Source organism: Salvelinus sp. IW2-2015, unplaced genomic scaffold, assembly GCF_002910315.2.
Source record: "Salvelinus sp. IW2-2015 unplaced genomic scaffold, ASM291031v2 Un_scaffold768, whole genome shotgun sequence".
NCBI lineage: Eukaryota > Metazoa > Chordata > Actinopteri > Salmoniformes > Salmonidae > Salvelinus > Salvelinus sp. IW2-2015.
Window position 1 is genome coordinate 95,882 of NW_019942607.1, and position 20,086 is coordinate 115,967.

A 20,086-nucleotide genomic window follows, 5' to 3' on the forward strand; every position below is an offset into this window, starting at 1 on the left:
GGAATGGGCCACAAGTGATCAATCCTTGACCCCTCCTGTCTACAGCCTCCAGTATTTATGCTGCAGAGTATTATGTGTTGGGGGGCTGGGGTCAGTTGGTTATATCTGGAGTAACTACTCTCCTGTCTTATCCGTGTCCTGTGTGAATTTAAGTATGCTCTCTCTAATTCTCTCCTTCTCTCTTATCTTTCTCTCTCTCGGAAGGACCTGAGCCCTATGACCATGCGTCAGGAACTAACCGGGCATGATAGCAGACTCACTATGGCTGTAGACACCCAGTACCACCTGGCCTATAGACTGCTGGGTCCAGTTTCAACTGTTCTATGCACTGCGGCTATGGCAACCCTGCACACTGTCCACCTGACGTGCTACCTGTCCCAGACCTGTTGTTTTCAACTCTCTAGAGACCGCAGGAGCCGGTAGAGATACTCTTAATGATCGGTTATTCGAAAAAGCCAACTGACATTTACTCCTGATTATATTTTACCATGCTGGTCATTTATGAACATTTGAACATCTTGGCCATGTTCTGTTGTAATCTCCACCCAGCACAGCCAGAAGAGGACTGGCCACCCCTCATAGCCTGGTTCCTCTCTAGGTTTCTTCCTAGGTTTTGGGCTTTCTAGGGAGTTTTTCCTAGCCACCGTGCTTCTACACCTGCATTGCTTGCTGTTTGGGGTTTTAGGCTGGGTTTCTGTACAGCACTTCGAGATATTAGCTGATGTACTAAGGGCTATATAAAATAAACTTGATTTGATTTGAATTTAGTTGGGTCACAAAAGTTACATATTGCAGCTTAAAACGTTGATTTTTGGTTGTGTTGTCAACTAAACACAATTCAACATGACTTTTGTAATACAGTAAATAGCCTAAAGTTAAGGCTATTTTACAAACATTCCAACCTTAAAATTAGTAACAAATCAATGGCCACATTTTGAAGTTACTGTAACTATACATTTCTTCTAATGCAAATATATAAGGCGTGCATTTTCAAGATAGCATGCATAGGTTGTCGCAGGTCTGTGGATATCTTCACAATTGCTGTAATAATCTGAGCAGAATCTCGAACTGCATTGATCACTTGCACCATGTACTTTTCATGTAATCTCAGTGGCAATCCAGGTCATTTGGTTCTGCTGTTAGATGACGTACAGTGATAACACATTCATCTGTTGTATAAATAAACAAAATATCTGACATTGTAGTCCCATTTGAACATTGCTGTGCTTTTAAAATAGTTGAAAATGCAATGATAGACATTTGGGTGACAACTAAACCAAAAATCAACAAAAGAAACACATCGCAAATAAACATGAAATGCAAATATACCCCCAGCCCAGGTACACTAAAAGCTCTGCTCCTGGGATTTCATTGCACCTCCAGAGAAGCTTTAGCGTAGTGATGAGGTCTTGTTTGCATCTGTAAATGAGACAGAACCCAACTGGCCCATGTCACCTTGGAAACAGGCCATCAGCACCTACCTCCCTGATATATTAGCAGAGCGCCTGTCTGCATGTCAGTCTTCTCCTTCATTCTTCTGTATCTGAAGTTGGATCACTCCAACCCTATCTACACTTTGATGGAGAGGAGTAAACATCCTCAGCAATTCCGACCTCTGAAACAAATCAATTCTAGACAAAACCAACAAAACGTCTCACCTCTCATCCGGGAGGGCAGCGAACGCTAGAGTTTCTGAGGAGGAGGTTTTGGTGGCCCTCGGCAGACACTCAGATCTTTGTGGCTGCCTGTCCAACATGCGCCCAGTACAAGACTCCTCGTCAGCAGCCTCTGGGGCTTCTTCATCCGCTGCCAACACTTTCTCGACCCTGGTCTCATCTCTCTATGGATTTCATCACAGGTCTTCCATCCTCAGAGGAGGACACCTCCACCACTGCCATCCAGGTCATTGTGGACCGCTTTTCCAAGGCAACACATTTCATTCCGCTGCCTAAGCTTCCATCTGCCCATGAAACTGCTCGACTAGTTATTCAGCATGTTTTCCTTCTTCAAGGACTTCCTCTGGACATCGTCTCCACCCGGGGCCCCCAGTTTGCCTCCAGATTCTGGAGGGCGTTCTGTACTCTTCTGGGGTCATCAGCCAGTTTGTCCTCGGGCTATCACCCTCAGTCCAATGATCAAACGGAGCGGGTGAACCAGGATCTGGAGAACGCCTTACGATGCTGTGTGTCCGCATCTTCCCTGGGTGGAGTACGCACACAACACTCTCCAGTGTTCCTCCACCAGCCTGTCACCATTCCAGGTTTTGTACGGATACCAGCCTCCTCTGTTTCCAGATCAGGAGATTGAAGTGGCGGTTCCATCCGCTCAACGTCTCTTCTCTTGTTGCTGCTGGACCTGGAAGAGGGCTCGCTCAGTGCTCCTGAGGTCCTCAGCTCGGGTTCAACAGCAGGCCAACCGTCATCGCCGTTCGAGTCCTCTCCTGCATCTAGGCCAGATGGTCTGGTTGTCTACAAAGGATCTGCTTCTGTGCGTGGAATCAAGGAAGTTTGCACCCCGGTACATTGGGCCATTCAAGGTTCTACGGCGCATTAATCCAGTGGCCTACTCAGTGGCCCGTGGTTGCCTTGTTTCTGTTAAGACTCTAAGTAAAATTTCTGGATTTACCCTTACCTCTGCTTGCTGTGTTTTTCTGCACCTATTGTTACACCATGCACTCTTTAAATAGCCTGTCAATGAACGGCTGTTAAGTTAAAACCAAGACTCAAACTGAGGGGGTATGAGGGTATGCCATAGGCCTACCTTTTATTAAAGAAAATGGAAAAAAGCACAGGCCTATCCCTTTTAAGTTTAAGATAAAAAAAATCAATAAAACAGATCCGATTATATAAAGTGATCTGTATCAGCCCTTTGGTCCATAATACTTGTAAAGCTGTAAAATACCCGGGAAAGACGTGACTCCGATGCATATGGGGATATCACTGTTTTGTTTCTTTGACATTCAGAGGCTGACGTTGCTTGGAAAATAATAGAATTATGTCGTTATCAATTGATTGTTGTTTTAACACCGATTTTAGAGAAGCACTTGTGACCTTCTCTCATTGGGTTAAGCCATGGAAGAAGAGTAGCCAGCAGTTAAAGTTACAGTGCATTTGGAAACTATTCAGACTATCAGACCTCAGGATAAGACCCAGTTGCAAACAGTTCGGAGTAACAATAGTTTATTACAAAAACAGGTGGCAGGCAAACAACAGGTCAAGGGCAGGCAGAGGTCAGTAATCCAGAGCAGAGTCCGAAAGGTACAGTACGGCAGGCAGGCTCAGGGTCAGGGCAGGCAGATTGGTCAAAACCGGGAAAACTAGAAAAGAGGAGACAGAGTGCTGTGAGACAGAGGTTTTATCCTTGATACATGATACGCAGGATGTATACGGAGGGTGCGGGGCAACAGAAGACGAACAGCAGAGGGACTAAGCATCTTGGAAATGGGGAAAGGGACGATAAAACGGGGGGAAGGTTTGCGGGACTCTACCTGGAGGGGCAGATCCCGAGTAGACAACCCTGCCCTCTGCCCAAGACGATAGCTGGAGCTGGGGTCCGGTGGCGGTCCGCCTGTCAACGATACCTGGAGGTGGTCTTGAGAAGAGCGGACTGAGCTCTCTTCCAGGTACGCCGACAGCGGCGGACGAACACCTGGACAGAGGTTATGCTGACCTCTTCCTCTTGCTCCGGGAAGAGCGGGGGCGATAACATGTGGAACACTCGAAGGGCGAGAGCTCAGTGGTCGAGCCGGGAAGCAGGTTCCGGGCGTACTCCACCCATATGAGTTGCTGGCTCCAGTTGGTGGGGTTGGCCGAGACGAGGCACCGAAGAGTCTTCTCCAGGTCCTGATTGGCACGCTCCGACTGGCCATTGGAATGGAGATGAAACACGGAGGACAGGCTGGCCGACGACCCAATGAGTGTGCAGAACACCTTCCAGAACCGGGATGAGAACTGAGGACCACAGTCAGCAACCATGTCCACCGGAAGTCCATGGATCCGGAAGATGTGCTGCACCATGAGCTGGGCCGTGTCCTTGGCTGAAGGTAGCTTGGGGAGGAGAATGAAATGAGCGTCTTTGGAAAACCTGTCCACCACCATGAGGATAGGGGTGTTGCCATCAAACGGAGGGAGACCAGTGATGAATTCCAGGGATATACTGTATGTGACCAGGGACGGTGAGGGACAAGAAGAGGTTGAAGGAGGCCAGCCGGGGCTTGCCGAGGAGTCTTGTTCTGAGCACAGACAGTGCAGGCGGCGATGGACACAGAGCTGTCCGGAACCATGGTGGGCCACCAAAAGCGTTGTCACACAAAGGCCAGGGTCCGACGGGAGCCAGGGTGGCAGGCAAGCCTGGAGGAATGAGCCCAGTCCAGGAACGGGGAGCGGGCAGCGTCTGGGACAAACATCTGGTTAGCCGGGCCCCCCCAGGGGTGAAGTTGAACTGGGTGAACAACAGGGCCCATCGAGCTTGCCAGGAGTTGAGACGCTTGGAGGTGCAGAGATATTCCAGGTTCTTGTGATCCATCCACAATATGAGTGGAAGTTTCGCCGCCTCTAACCTCTCTGTGGCATTAAGGCAATGGGAGAAGAAGGCGCAGGGATGCCGCTTAAAAACCTCTCTGGGATAGGGGGGACGCTTGAGTCCCACTTGGCCAAAAGCCAGGGAAAATGCAGAGCGCCAAATTCAAATAAAATGATATAAAAATCAAACTTTCATTAAATCACACATGTAAGATACCAAATTAAAGCTACACTCGTTGTGAATCCAGCCAACATGTCAGATTTCAAAAAGGCTTTTCGGCGAAAGAATAAGATGCTATTATCTGATGATAGTACAACAGTAAACAAAGAGAGTGTAGCATATTTCAACCCTGCAGGCGCAACACAAAACGCAGAAATAAAATATAAATCATGCCGAGCTTCTTTTGTTGGCACTCCAATATGTCCCATAAACATCACAAATGGTCCTTTTGTTCAATTAATTCCGTCCATATATATCCAAAATGTCCATTTATTTGGCGCGTTTGATCCAGAAAAATAACAGCTTCCAATTTGCGCAACGTCACTACAAAATATCTCAAAAGTTACTTGTAAACTTTGCCAAAACATTTCAAACTACTTTTGTAATACAACTTTAGGTATTTTAAAACGTTAATAATCGATCAAATTGAAGACKGGTCTATCTGTTTTCAATACAGGAGGACAACAAACTAACGCAAATTTTCTAGTCTTGCGCAACTCTCAAACAGTACACATAATGTTACACTGATTCAAGATGGCCATACTTCTTCATTGCACAAAGGAATAATCTCAACCAATTTCCAAAGACTGGTGACATCCAGTGGAAGCGGTAGGAACTGCAAACAAGTCCCTTAGAAATCTAGTATCCCAATGAAACCTCATTGAACAGACAGTGACCTCAAAAAAATAATTCTGAATGGTTAGTCCTCGGGGTTTTGCCTGCTATATAAGTTTTGTTATACTCACAGACATGATTCAAACAGTTTTAGAAACTTCAGAGTGTTTTCTATCCAAATCTACTAATAATATGCATATCTTATATTCTGGGGATGAGTAGAAGGAAGTTGAAATTGGGCACGCTATTTATCCAAAAGTGAAAATGCTGCCCCCTATCCTAGAGAAGTTAACCTCTCTAGGGTACGTGAGACGTAAGCGTCCCACCTCTTCAACAGCCAGTGAAACTGCAGGGCGCCAAATTCAAATACAGAAATACTCATTATAAAAACTCAGAAAACAAAACATATTTTACATAGGTTTAAAGATTAACTTCTTGTGAATCCAACCACGGTGTCAGATTTWAAAAATGCTTTACGGCGAAAGCATACCTTACGATTATTTGAGAACATAGCCCAGCAGACAAATCATTACAAACAGTAACCAGCCAAGTAGAGGAGTTACACAAGTCAGAAATAGAGATAAAATTAATCCCTTACCTTTGATGATCTTCATATGGTTGCACTCAGAAGACATTCATTTACTCAATAAATGTTCCTTTTGTTCGATAAAGTCTCTTTATATCCAAAAACCTCAGTTTTGTTCGCGCGTTTTCTTCAGTAATCCACAGGCCCAAACGCAGTCACAACAGGCAGACAGAAAATCCAAATTGTATCCGTAAAGTTCATAGAAACATGTCAAACGATGTTTATGTTCAATCCTCAAGGTATTTTTAGCCTAAATAATCAATCATATTTCAACCGGACAATAACGTCGTCAATATAAAAGGTAAACATGAAAGGTACTCTCTCGGTCGTGCGCATGAAAAAGCTCTGTGACACGACAGGGTCCACTCATTCAGACTGCTCTTACTCCCTCATTTTTCAGAATATAAGCCTGAAACAATTCCTAAAGACTGTTGACATCTAGTGGAAGGCATAGGAACTGCAATTTGAGTCCTAAGTCAATGGATACTGTAATGGCATTGAATAGAAAACTACAAAACCAAAAGAAAAACGACTTCCCGAATGGAGTTTTCTCATGTTTTCGCCTGCCAAATCACTTCTGTTATACTCACAGACACTATTTTAACAGTTTTGGAAACTTTTGTGTTTTCTATCCAAATCTACCAGTTATATGCATATCATATCTTCTGGGCCCGAGAAGCAGGCAGTTTAATTTGGGCATGCTTTCATCCAAAATTCTGAATGCTGCCCCCTACCCTAGAGAAGTTAAGGCCCAGGGCAGAATGCTGGGACAGGACTGCCCCCAATCCGACATCCGAAGAGTCTACCTCCACCACAAACTGATGGAACGGGTCCGGAAGGATCAATATGGGAGCTGTGGTGAAGTGGTGCCAAAGGTCCAGGAACGCTCGGTCAGCAGCTGAGGACAACGTGAACGGGACCTTGGGAGAGGTAAGTGCTGACAGGGGGGAATCCAGGGTGCTGTAACTCCGGATAAAATGGCAATAGAATCCTAAGAAACGTTGCTGCTGCAATATGGATGTGGGTTGGGGCCAATCCACCACCGCTCTCACCTTTCCGGATCCATCTGCACAATCCTAGCAGTGAATGTATCCAAGGAAGGAGATGGTGGAGCGATGGAACTTGCATTTTTCAGCTTTGACAAAATGCTGGTTCTCCAGGAGATGCTGGRGGACTTGTTGGACGTGGAGAACGTGTTCTTGAACCGAGCGGGAAAAGACGAGGATGTCGTCGAGGTAGATGAATACGAACCCGATTAACATATCCCGGAGAACGTCCATAACCAGGGCCTGGAACAAAGCAGGAGCATTGGTCAAACCGAATGGCATCACCAGGTACTCATAGTGTCCGCTAGCAGTGTTGAAGGCTGTCTTCCACTCGTCACCATCCTGYATCCGTACCAGGTGGTAGGCGTTCCGCAGTTCTAACTTAGAGAAGATAGTGGCCCCCTGGAGCGCCTCGAAAGCCGAGGCAAAGAGTGGTAGAAGGTAGCGGTTCTTAACCGTAATGTCATTGAGGCCCCGGTAGTCGATGCATGGGCGCAGAGTTTTGTGCTTCTTCTCCACAAAGAAGAACCCTGTGCCGGCAGGGGAGGCAGAAGGACTGATACCCCCTGCAGCCAGGGAGTCCTCGATGTACGTCTCCATAGCCTTGTTCTCCGGACCCGACAGTGAATACAGCCATCCCCGGGGTGGTGTAGTGCCCAGTAGAAGGTCGATCCCACAGTCATAGGGTTGATGCGGAGGAAACGAAGTGGCCCGGGCCTTGCTGAAAACCTCCCGGAGATCCTGGTACTCCGCTGGAACAGCAGAAAGGTCCGAGGCTTCTTCTGAGCCCACAGGAAGACGTCCCAAGGCAGGCTGCACCGACTTCAGGCAGTGGGAATGGCAGAACGGGCTCCAGTCCATTTGATTAGGGGATTGTGGTGCTGGAGCCAAGAAAACACCAATACCACGGGAACCTAAGGAGACTTGATGAGCATAAACTGTATAGACTCATTGTGGTTACCGGACACACAGGTGGATAGGAGTAGTATTGTGGGTAACCCTGCCTATAGAGCCCCCATCCAGTGTTCTAACGACCAGGGTACTGGAGAGGGGCTAAGAGGGGATGCGCAGCTCAGACAACAGGGTGGCATCTATGAAACTCTCGTTGGCCCCAGAGTCAATGAGAACATGGAGAGATTTAGACTGGTCGCTCCACAGCAGGATGGCATGGAGAGGGGTGCGAGTAAGTGGAGAAGAAAAACTCTCCATATGCCCCACCAGAGTACTCGTACCTACTGATGAGCCTGGTCTCTTTAAAGGACAGATAGACACATAATGACCAGCAGTTCTGCAATACTGACAAACGTTCAGCTGGAGACAGCCTAGCTCTCCGAAAAAGGCAAGTAGGCAGACCTCGGAGACTCTCGGGGGAACTCGGGTAAGCTTGGATCCTCTCGGGGACGTAGACGTCTGGGACATCCGTAGTTCCTCGGAGGCAAGATGGGATTCTTGGGCGGGCGATTGGTACCGGAATCAGACCTCCTCTCCCTCCTACATTCCTGTAGCCGCCCATCAATCCGGATGGTCAAGGCGATGAGCGAATCGAGATCCGTAGGCAGCTCCTGGGCTGGTCACTAAACCAGAGCAGAGTCCGAAAGGTAGGCAGAGTTCAGTAATCCAGGGCAGTGTCACAAGGTACAGAACGGCAAGCAGGCTCAGGGCAGGCAGAATGCCCAAAACCGGGAAAACTAGAAAACAGGGACTAGAGAGAAAAAGGGGGTGGAGGGGGGTGGAGACACACACAAGACAGGTGAAACAGATCAGGGTGTGACAGAGACCTCTTGACTTTTTCCAAATTTTGTTACATTACAGCCTTATTCTAAAATTGTCCACATCAATCTTTACACAAAACCCCAAATGACAAAGCAAAAACTGGTTTTTAGACATTTCTGCAAATGTATTACAAATAAAAAACTTAAATATAACATTTACATAAGTATTCAGACCATAAGTATTACGTATTTCATTTACTCAGTACTTTCTTGAAGCACCTTTGGCAGCTTCAAGTCTTTTTGGGTATAATGCTCTACAAGCTTGGCTCACTTGTATTTGGCTGTGTGCTTAGGGTCGTTGCCCTGTTGGAAGGTGAGCCTTCGCCCCCAGTCTGAGGTCCTGAGCGCTCTGGAGCAAGTTTTCATCAAGGATCTCTCTGTACTTTGCTCCGTTCATCTCTCCCTCGATCTTGACTAGTCTACCAGCCCCTGCGGCTGAAAAACATCTCCACAGCATGATGCTGCCATCGCCATGCTTCACTGTAGGGATTCAGGCCAAAAAGTTAAATCTTGGTTTCATCGTACCAAAGAACCTTGTTTCTCATGGTCTGAGAGTCATTTTGGCAAACTCCAAGTGGGCTGTCATGTGCCTTTTACTGAGGAGTGACTTCTGTCTGGCCACTCTACCATAAAGGCCTGATTGATGGAGTGCTGCAGAGATGGTTATCCTTTGGGAAGGTTCTTCCATCTCTACAGAGGAACTCTGGAGCTCTGTCAGAGTAACCACTGGGTTCTTGGTCACCTCCTTGACCAAGGCCCTTCTCCCCCGATTGCTCAGTTGGGCCGGGTAGCCAGCTCTAGGAAGAGTCTTTGTGGTTCCAAACTTCTTCCATTCAAGAATGATGGAGGCCACTGTGTTCTTGGAGACCTTCAATGCTGCAGAAATGTTTCGGTACCCTTCCCCAGATCTGTGCATCGACACAATCCTGTCTCGGAGCTCTACGGACAATTCCTTCGACCTCATGGCTTGGTTTTGCTCTGACATGCACTGTCAACCTGTGGGACCTTATATAGACAGGTGTGTGCCTTTCCAAATCATGTCCAAACAATTGAATTTACCACAGGTGGACTCCAATCAAGTTGTATAAACATCTCAAGGATGATCAATGGAAACAGGATGCACCTGACCTCAATTTCAAGTCTCATTGCAAAGGGTCTGAATACTTAAGGTTTTTCTGTGTTTTATTTTTTATAAATTTGCAAAAAGAGCTAAAAACCTGTTTTCACTTTTATGGGGTATTGTGTGTAGATTGATGATTGTTGTTTAAATTTAATACATTTTAGAATAAGGCTGTAGCATTACAAAATGTGGAAAAAGGGAAGGGGTCTGAATACTTTCCGAATGCACTGTAATATTTTATGCGTCAGTCGGGCTACTCTGTCTGCGGTGGAATGGTTGGACTAACTTTTGAAAGTACAGTAACATGCTCAGATTCCTAATTACGTCTCAGATTTAATTATTTGCAAACACGGACAGTTTTGTTGCAAACAAGACACACTGATTTGGCTTTCGAGAAATATGGTAAGATGAACACATATGCCTATCTCCCTCTCCATTCTTAGCCTGTAATTTCGTTGATTTGTGTGGTATAAAACAGATTCCGCTAAAATGTCAAATTACATAGAATGGCATGACATGTTTAATAAAGACAATTTTTTTCTTGGACCTGCAAATAGATTCATGCAATTATTTTACTATAAAGTAGATCTTTCCACCCCTTCTCTTGTCCACGGTGGTCTGCGAACCCACGACCTTCTGGCCCGCAGCCCTGTATGCTATCAAAATTCCTGAGTAACTATGTAATCCTTACAGCACAAAGAACAGTTTCTAAAACTGCTAAGGCTCTGGTCTGTCCAAGAAGTGAGGGTAAACGGAAGACATGTTCTTTGCTATCCACTTTGTGATAATTCTTATTTTGGGATTAGGGGAGGGTCAAAATTGTGTTTTTCAAGCATTTAGGGAGGGTTTAGGTCAAATGTATTACACTGAAGGGAGGGCCATCCATTTTCATTTCAGAGTTGTCCGATTTTCTCCATGTAACCCTTATTATAAATAACGTTCACTCCCTAACATTCTTAGAACTTTCTTTGAACGTTACAAATGTTTTCTTGTGGTTTTTATGGAAAGTTTTTTTAATTTTCTGAGAACATGACTTTAAATAGAACCATGAGGGAACCTGTAGAAAATGTTATGCTGAAGTACTGAAATTCCCAGAGAAGAATTGTAACGGCAGCCTTCCTCCTCTTCGTCTGAGGAGGTGTAGCAGGGATCGGACCAAGACGCAGCATAGTTTGTGCTCAACATGATTTAATAAAGACGAATAACGTGAACACTTACAAAATACAAAAATAACAAATGTGGCAAACCGAAACAGTCCTCTCTGGTGAAACGAACACAAAGACAGGAAACAACCACCCACAAACCCCAACACAAAACAAGCCACCTAAATATGATTCCCAATCAGAGACAACACAAAACACCTGCCTCTGATTGAGAACCATATTAGGCCAAACATAGAAACAGACAAACTAGACACACAACATAGAATGCCCACCCAGCTCACGTCCTGACCAAACACTAAAACAAGTAAAACACACAAGAACTATGGTCAGAACGTGACAGTACCCCCTCCTGAGGTGCGGACTCCGAACGCACCACCTAAATCTCTAGGGGAGGGTCTGGGTGGGCATCTGTCCGCAGTGGCGGCTCCGGCGCTGGACGAGGATTCCACTCCACCATTGTCTTAGTCCCCCTCCTTAGCGTCTTTTGAGTGGCTACCCTCGCCGCCGACCTTGGCTAGGAACTTTCACAAAGGTCCCCACTAGATTGAGGAAACTCCTCCGGACTGGGGACAGCTCATGACAGAAAGGTACTTATGGACAGAGAGGTAGCTTATGACAGAGAGGTAGCTTAAGACAGAGGGGCAGCTCAGGCAGAGAGGTAGCTCCGGGACAGAAGGGCAGCTCCGGACAAATGGCAGCTCCCGGACTGAATGTGCAGCTCCGGACTGAAGGGCAGCTCCGGAGCTGAATGGCAGCTCCGGACTGATGGCAGCTCCGGACTGAATGGCAGCTCCGGACTGGAGGGCAGCTCCGGACTGGAGGCAGCTCATGATGAGGGCAGCTCATGACTGGAAGAGCCAGACTGGCGGCAGCTTCATGACTCTGGCGGGCAGCTCATGACTGGCGGGCAGCTCATGACTGGCAGGCAACTCTGGCTGCTCCTGAACTGGCGGGCGGCTCCGGCAGCTCCTGACTGCGGGCGGCTCCGGCAGCTCCTGACTGGCGGGCGGCTCCGGCAGCTCTGACTGGCGGGCGGCTCTGGCAGTCTCCCGATTGGCAGGCGGCTCTAGCAGCTCCCGACTGGCGGCGGCCTCTAGCAGCTCCCGACTGGCCTGGCGGCTCTGGCAGCTCCTGACTGGCGGGCGGCTCTGGTGGCTCCTGACTGACAGACGGCTACTGGCGGGCTCCTGAACTGACGTGAAGGCTCTAATGGCCTGGGACAGACGGGTCGCTCTGACGGTCGGGACAGGACGGGCGGCTCTGACGGCTCGGGACAGGCAGGAGCTCAGACGCGCTGGGCAGGCAGGCAGCTCAGATGGCGCTGGGCAGCCAGGCAGCTCAGATGGCGCTGGGCAGACAGGCAGCTCAGATGGCGCTGGTAGACGGAACAGCTCAGATGGCCGCTGGGCAGACAGGCAGCTCCAGATGACGCTGGGCAGACGGGCAGCTCAGATGGCGCTGGGCAGCAGGCAGCTCGATGCCTGGGCAGGCGGCGAACTCTGACCTGCTGAGGCGCACACAATAGGCGCTGGTGCGTGGTGCCGGACTGGTGGTACCGTTTTGTAGACACGCACCCTCAAGGCTAGTGCGGGGAGCAGGAGAACAGGGCACACTGGACTCTCGGGGCGCACTAAAGCCTGGTGCGTGGTACCCGGCACTATGGTGGTACCGGCTGAGGGCACGCACCTCAGGGCGAGTGCGGGAGATGAGAACAAATGCCGTACAGGGCTCTGGATACGTACAGTAGGCTTGGTGCGTGGTGCCGGAGCTTGGTGGTACGGCTGGAGACACGCACCACAGGGAAGGGAACAGAGTTCTGGAGACGCACAAAGCTGGTGCGTGGTGTTGGCACTGGTGGTACTGGACTGGAGCGAGGCGGTGGCACCGGACAACCGGAACCGTGAAGGCGTCCTGGCTCCCTTGAGCACCGAGCCTGTCCAACTTACCTGGTTGAATGCTCCCCGTAGCCCGACCAGTGCGGGGAGGTGGAATAACCCCCGCACTGGGCTGTGCTGGCGAACCTGGACACCATGCGTAAGGCCTCTGTACAACCGGCCCGAGGAGACGCACTGGAGACCAGTTGCGTTGAGCCGGCTTCATGGCACCTGGCTCAAATGCTCAATCTAGCCCGGGCCGATACGTGGAGCTGGGATACCGCAACGGGCTATGCACCTGTACAGGAGACACGTGCGCTCTTCCGCATAACACAGTGTTTTCCCGTCACTCTCGCTCTCCACGGTAAAGCCCGGAAGTTGGCGGCAGGTCCCTACCTGACTTCGCCACACCCCCCTTAAGCCCCCCCCCCCCCCCCCAACACAATTTTCGGGGGGTTCTTCCGGCTTCCAGCCACGCTTCCGTGCTGCCGTCCTCAAACCACCGCTCCTCGGCTTTAGCTGCCTCCAGCTCTTCACGAGAAAGGCGATATTCTCCAATCTTAGCCCATGTCCCTTACCCTTCCAAGAATTTCCTCCCATGTCCAGGAGTCCTGTTAATGACCGCTGCTGCTGTGCCGTCGCTCTGCCCGTTACTACGCTGCTTGGTCCGAGTTTGGTGGGTGGTGTTCTGTAACGGCAGCCTTCCCCCTCTTCGTCTGAAGAGGAGGTGTAGCAGGATCGGACCAAAACGCAGCGTAGTTTTGTGCTCAACATGATTTAATAAAGACGAATAACGTGAACACTTACAAAATACCAAAAATAACAAACGTGGCAAACCGAAACAGTCCTCTCTGGTGAAACGAACACAAAGACAGGAAACAACCACCCACAATCCCAACACAAAACAAGCCACCTAATCACAAAACACCTGCCTCTGATTGAGAACCATATTAGGCCAAACATAGAAACAGACAAACTAGACACACAACATAGAATGCCCACCCAGCTCACGTCCTGACCAACACTAAAACAAGTAAAACACACAAGAACTATGGTCAGAACGTGACAAGAATGTTGTTTCTTAACATTCTCTTAACTATTTGAGAACATTCCCAATGTCAAACCAGTTGGAAAACGTTCCTAGAACATGACCAAACATGTAATTCAATGTAACTATGTTTGAACGTTTAGGATACGTTCTGTTAAAGTTAAATACCAAGAAAATTATGTTATTTTGTCAAGTTCCGTAAATGTGCTGAGAATGTTCCAAAGTCAAGTAACTATCCTGCACCATTCCCAGAACATTGTGGAAAAGCTGAATGCAAAATAACCATAGGACAACCACACTCTCACCAAGCTCTAAGCAACATAATGGTTCTCAGAACATTATGTGCATTTTGAAAGCTAGTTATGGAGGAGAAAATTGAAGGCTTGAGTTCCCGCATGATTCCAAAGTATCCCAACTAGTCCCTGGAAATAGGCAGGAACCAATGACATAATAAACAAATCCCTGTTGTGGGGAAAAGGAGGGGGCATGAAACTCAGAAGGTCATCTCTCGTGTTTCTGTGAGTCCCTGAGCACGGACATTTTTGCTGACTACTGCCGTCTATGTTCTACGTAATTGGCTAAAAGAGCGAGCAACTATATTTACACATCCCCAAAAACATTAATTACAAGACGAGAGAGAAGTTATTCCTGGGGCTCCAGAGTGGCGAAGCGGTCTAAGGCACTGCATTTCAGTGCACTACAGTAACCTGGTTCAAATCCAAGCTGTATCTCAGCTGGCTGTGATTGGGAGTCCCATAGGGCGCGCACAATTGGCCCAAAGTCAGCCGGGATAGGCCGTCATCGTAAATAAGAATTTGTTCTTAACTGACTTGCCTAGTTAAATAAAAATGTTTAAATAAATGATGAAGCMCTAGTTGTTTTCCACACGTTCTACAGACACATATAGAAGATTGTTAAGATGCTGTATTATAGGCTATGTGCTGGCTGTATTGTCATGATCATGTCCCTTATAGAATTACCTGAGGATTATTATCAAATATTAGATTCACATGGAAACGTTTATCCTATAGCTTGTTTATGAATGATATTTTTCTGGTATGTAACACATATTAGGAAGCGGGCACAATCTAATCTAGCCTAGAGCCCCACAGCAGCTGAAAGCTCTCCCATATAGTATCATGGTTCACCCCAACCATGGGGTGAATTGCATTTTTGCTGTGAGTGCAAATGCCTCTGGCTGCCTAAAAACACTACATTGCTATTCTTTTTTTCCAAACAGAAACAACTTATTTGAGCACAAGTGAGACTCCACCTTTTCAAGCTTTATGGCTTTGTATCTGGCTTTTTCCTGGAACATAATAGTTTCAGGAGGAGTCTCTAGTTGTCACCCGCCCACCCTCTGGTTTGAAAGAGGCATGTTGCTCTGGAAGGAATTGCAGTGTTTCCAGTGAAGGGATGGCTGTCGTAGACCTTGTTAATCACTTCCTGTTATTGTCTCTCTGAGGATGCGGATGGGCACTGATATTGCCGGGGTTCAATAGCAGACTTTCAATTTCCCTGTGTGTGTGTGTGTGTGTGTGTGTGTGTGTGCTGTGTGTGGTGTGTGTGTGTGTGTGTGTGTGTGTGTGTGTGTGTGTGTGTGTGTGTGTGTGTGTGTGTGTGTGTGTGTGTGTGTGTGTGTGTGTGTGTGTGTGTGTGTGTGTGTGTGTGTGTGTGTGTGTGTGTGTGTGTGTCATGCATAACGTTTGTGGCAAAGAAGGTGTTTATAGGCTGAAGGAAGCAGGCATGGGCTTGCTTTTGTTGTTACTTTGTCAATGATTGATAAAATACTCCAAACGAGACAGCTAGTAACAATAGGATGGATTGGATAGATTGCCATTATTGATATTGTAGCAGCACGAAACCAATAAATGCAATTTGATAAGACAATAACTGAGAGAGGAATCTATTTGAAGGCAATCTAAACCATTATGGGGAATCCCACACATCCTATCTATAAAAGGGATTTATAGAGAAGACCAGGTGTGGGAGAGGTGCTAATGCTTGGTGTCACTTTGTGGACCTCCTGGGAAGTCCAAGGAAGAAGTGAGCATGGTATAATACAGCAGGTAAAGATTAGCCAAATGTGGGAATATTGCTGGGATGAAACAGATATCCTAATGGAGACAATGTAAATAACATAGGTGATATAATGTTGCTTTGGTTGCCTTACAACGTTCCGTATGTTTTTTGATGAGAAAAAAGTAATAACACTAAATACATTTATAAAGACCAGTGAAATCCCCATAAGCATAAATACGATCACACACAGTTTCTTTCATAATTTACTCATTTACATACTGTACAAACTGCTGAGCGTCCTGATGGTTTTGACTAGGTTGGGTGTTGATGCAACTACATGATCATGTCCCTTGATGTACACAATCCTTTTGATTAAGCCATCAAGTTATGGTCATAGACATTAATCTTATGAAGTTATATAAAAACAAATATATATACAGTGCTAGTAAAAAGTTTGGACACACATACTTAGGTTTTTCATAATTTTTACTATTTTCTAAATTGTAGAATAATAGTGAAGACATCAGAACTATGAAATAACACATATGGAATCATGTAGTAACCAAAACATCTAAACTTATTTTATATTTGAGATTCTTCAAAGTGGCCAACCTTTGCATTGATGACAGCTTTGCACACTCTTGGCATTCTCTCAACAAGCTTCATTAGGTAGTCATCTGGAATGCATTTTAATTAACAGATGTGCCTTGTTAAAAGTTCATTTGTGGAATTTCTTTCTTTCTTAATGCGCTTGAGCCAGAATTTCTTTCTTTCTTAATGCGCTTGAGTCAATCAGTTGTGTTGTGACAAGGTAGGGGTGGTATACAGAAGATAGCCTTATTTGGTAAAAGACCAAGTCCAAATTATGGCAAGAACAGCTCAAATAAGCAAAGAGAAACAACAGTCCATCATTACTTTAAGACATGAAGGTCAGTCAATCTGGAAAATTTCAAGAACTTTGAAAGTTTCTTCAAGTGCAGTCGCAAAAACCATCAAGCGCTATGACGAAACTGGCTCTCATGAGGAACGCCACAGGAAAGGAAGACCCAGTTACCTTTTCTGCAGAGGATAAGTTCATTAGAGTTACCAGCCTCAGAAATCGCATCCCAAATAAATGCTTCACATTGTTCAAGTAACAGACACATCTCAACATCAACTGTTCAGAGGAGACTGCATGAATCAGGCCTTCATGGTCGAATTGCTGCAAAGAAACCACTACTAAAGGACACCAATAATAAGAAGAGACTTGCTTGGGCCAAGAAACACGAGCAATGGACATTAGAATGGTGTAAATCTGTCCTTGGTCTGATGAGTCCAAATTTTTGATTTATGGTTCCAACCGCCGTGTCTTTGTGAGATGCAGAGTAGGTGAATGGATGATGTCTGCATGTGTAGTTCCCACAGTGAAGCATGGAGGAGGAGGTGTTATGGTGGGAGGGTGCTCTGCTGGTGACACTGTCAGTGATTTATTTAGAATTGAAGGCACACTTAACCAGCATGGCTACCACAGCATTCTGCAGCGATACGCCATCCCATCTGATTTGTGTTTAGTGGTACTATCATTTGTTTTTCAACAGGACAATGACCCGACACACCTCCAGGCTATGTAAGAGCTATTTGACCAAGGAGAGTGATGGAGTGCTGCATCAGGTGACCTAGCCTCCACAATCACCCGACCTCAACCCAATTGAGATGGTTTGGGATGAGTTGGACTGCAGAGTGAGGGAAAAGCAGCCAACAAGTGCTCAGCATATATGGGAACTCCTTCAAGACTGTTTGAAAAGCATTCCAGGTGAATTTGGTTGAGAGAATGCCAAGAGTGTGCAAAACTGTCATCAAGGCAAAGGGTGGCTACTTTGAAGAAGACTGGTACTGTATCTCTTTGTTTGGATTCAATTTCAACATCATCAGGATTATGCCTATGTGCATGAATAGAGATGTCAATTTCAGTTTTCTCAGGGCCACTACTTGTCTCAGTTTGACATCTATTTTTCCAAACCAAAATATTCTACTGAGTCTACAGAATGGAAAGAATGGAAGAATAGAAAAGAAGGAAAACATAGTTTTTCAGGGGAAGAGAGGGAGTGATTGAGTTTGTGTAGTTGATATAGAATGAGATTGGTATCATTGGCAGGGTCGAGATTTACATTACATTACATTTACATTTTTACATTTACATTTAAGTCATTTAGCAGACGCTCTTATCCAGAGCGACTTACAAATTGGTGCATTCACCTTATGACATCCAGTGGAACAGCCACTTTACAATAGTGCATCTAAATCTTTTAAGGGGGGGGGGGGGKGTCAGAAGKATTACTTTATCCTATCCTAGGTATTCCTTAAAGAGGTGGGGTTTCAGGTGTCTCCGGAAGGTGGTGATTGACTCCGCTGTCCTGGCGTCGTGAGGGAGTTTGTTCCACCATTGGGGGGCCAGAGCAGCGAACAGTTTTGACTGGGCTGAGCGGGAACTGTACTTCCTCAGWGGTAGGGAGGCGAGCAGGCCAGAGGTGGATGAACGCAGTGCCCTTGTTTGGGTGTAGGGCCTGATCAGAGCCTGAAGGTACKGAGGTGCCGTTCCCCTCACAGCTCCGTAGGCAAGCACCATGGTCTTGTAGCGGATGCGAGCTTCAACTGGAAGCCAGTGGAGAGAGCGGAGGAGCGGGGTGACGTGAGAGAACTTGGGAAGGTTGAACACCAGACGGGCTGCGGCGTTCTGGATGAGTTGTAGGGGTTGAATAAACCCCTACAACTAGGGGGGTTTATTATGAGATGAATAAACAGAGGGAGGGCATTGTGGACAGCTGAGTGTGAAGGAGAGGGGCACGCTGTGTGTGTGTGCACATGCATATGTGTGTATGTCAATGGAGGCTGCTGAGGGGAGGACGGTTCATAATGGAAACTATGTGTTTGATGATGTATTTGATACAATTCTGCTCCAGCCATTACCATGAGCCCGTCTCCCCCAATTAAGGTGCCACCTTAATTGTAGTGAGCCCGTCTCCCCCAATTAAGGTGCCACCTCCTGTAGTGTATGTGCATGCGCATATGTGTGTAAGAGGGTGTGCTTATGTGTGTATGTGAAGGAGGAGTTCCTGGTGGAAGCGGTGGAGGGGTATGTGAGGCTGGTGGACTCCCAGGGGAACACTGGCCTGTGCTTGTATTGTATGAGAAAGACCTCTCTTTAGAGTTTCCTATGGGACTGCCATGTACATCAAACACCATCAAACACACACACACACACACACGTCACACGTCTAGTCTCTACTCTGTCTCCCAGACGCACGCTCTGTCATGCACTTCCCCAGACACAAACTATCATAAACCTAAACTGCCTAATGATCGTGAGAAAGAGAAATCAAAGAAATCAAAATTCAGTCATATTTACAGTGCCCTCTCTAACTCTCAGTGCGCTCTCTAACTCTAATTTTTTCTTCTGTTGCCTGTATACTCCAAAAGTTTGTGTTGAAATAAAACAATGACTATGAGGTTAAAGTGCAGACTGACAGCTTTAATTAGAGGGCATTTTCATCCATAGTGGTTGAACCATTTTGAAATTACAGCACTTTTTGTACATACAATAGTCCCGCCATTTTAGGGGAGCAAAAGTATTGGAACAAATTCACTTATGTCTATTAAAGTAGTAAGAATTCAAGTATTTGATCCCATATTCATAGCGTGCAATGACTACATCAAGCCTGTGACTCCACACATTTGTTGGATGCATTTGCTTATGTTTTGGTTGTGTTTCAGAAGATTTGGTGCCCAATAGAAATGAATGGTAAATAATGTAGTGTCTATTTTTTATAATCTTTTTTACTTTTATCCATTTTTTTCTCCCCAATTTCGTGATATCTGCGCAATTGGCCCAGCGTCGTCCGGGTTAGCGTTTGGCCGGGGTAGGCCATCATTGTCAATAAGAATTTGTTCTTAACTGACTTGCCTAGTTAAATAAAGGTTAAATAAATAAATATCCAATTGGTTGTTACGATCTTGTATCATCTCTGGAACTCCCCTATGGACTCGGGAGAGGCGAAGGTCGAGAGCCATGTGTCCTCCGAAATATGACCCTGCCAAGCCACACTGCTTCTTGACACACTGCT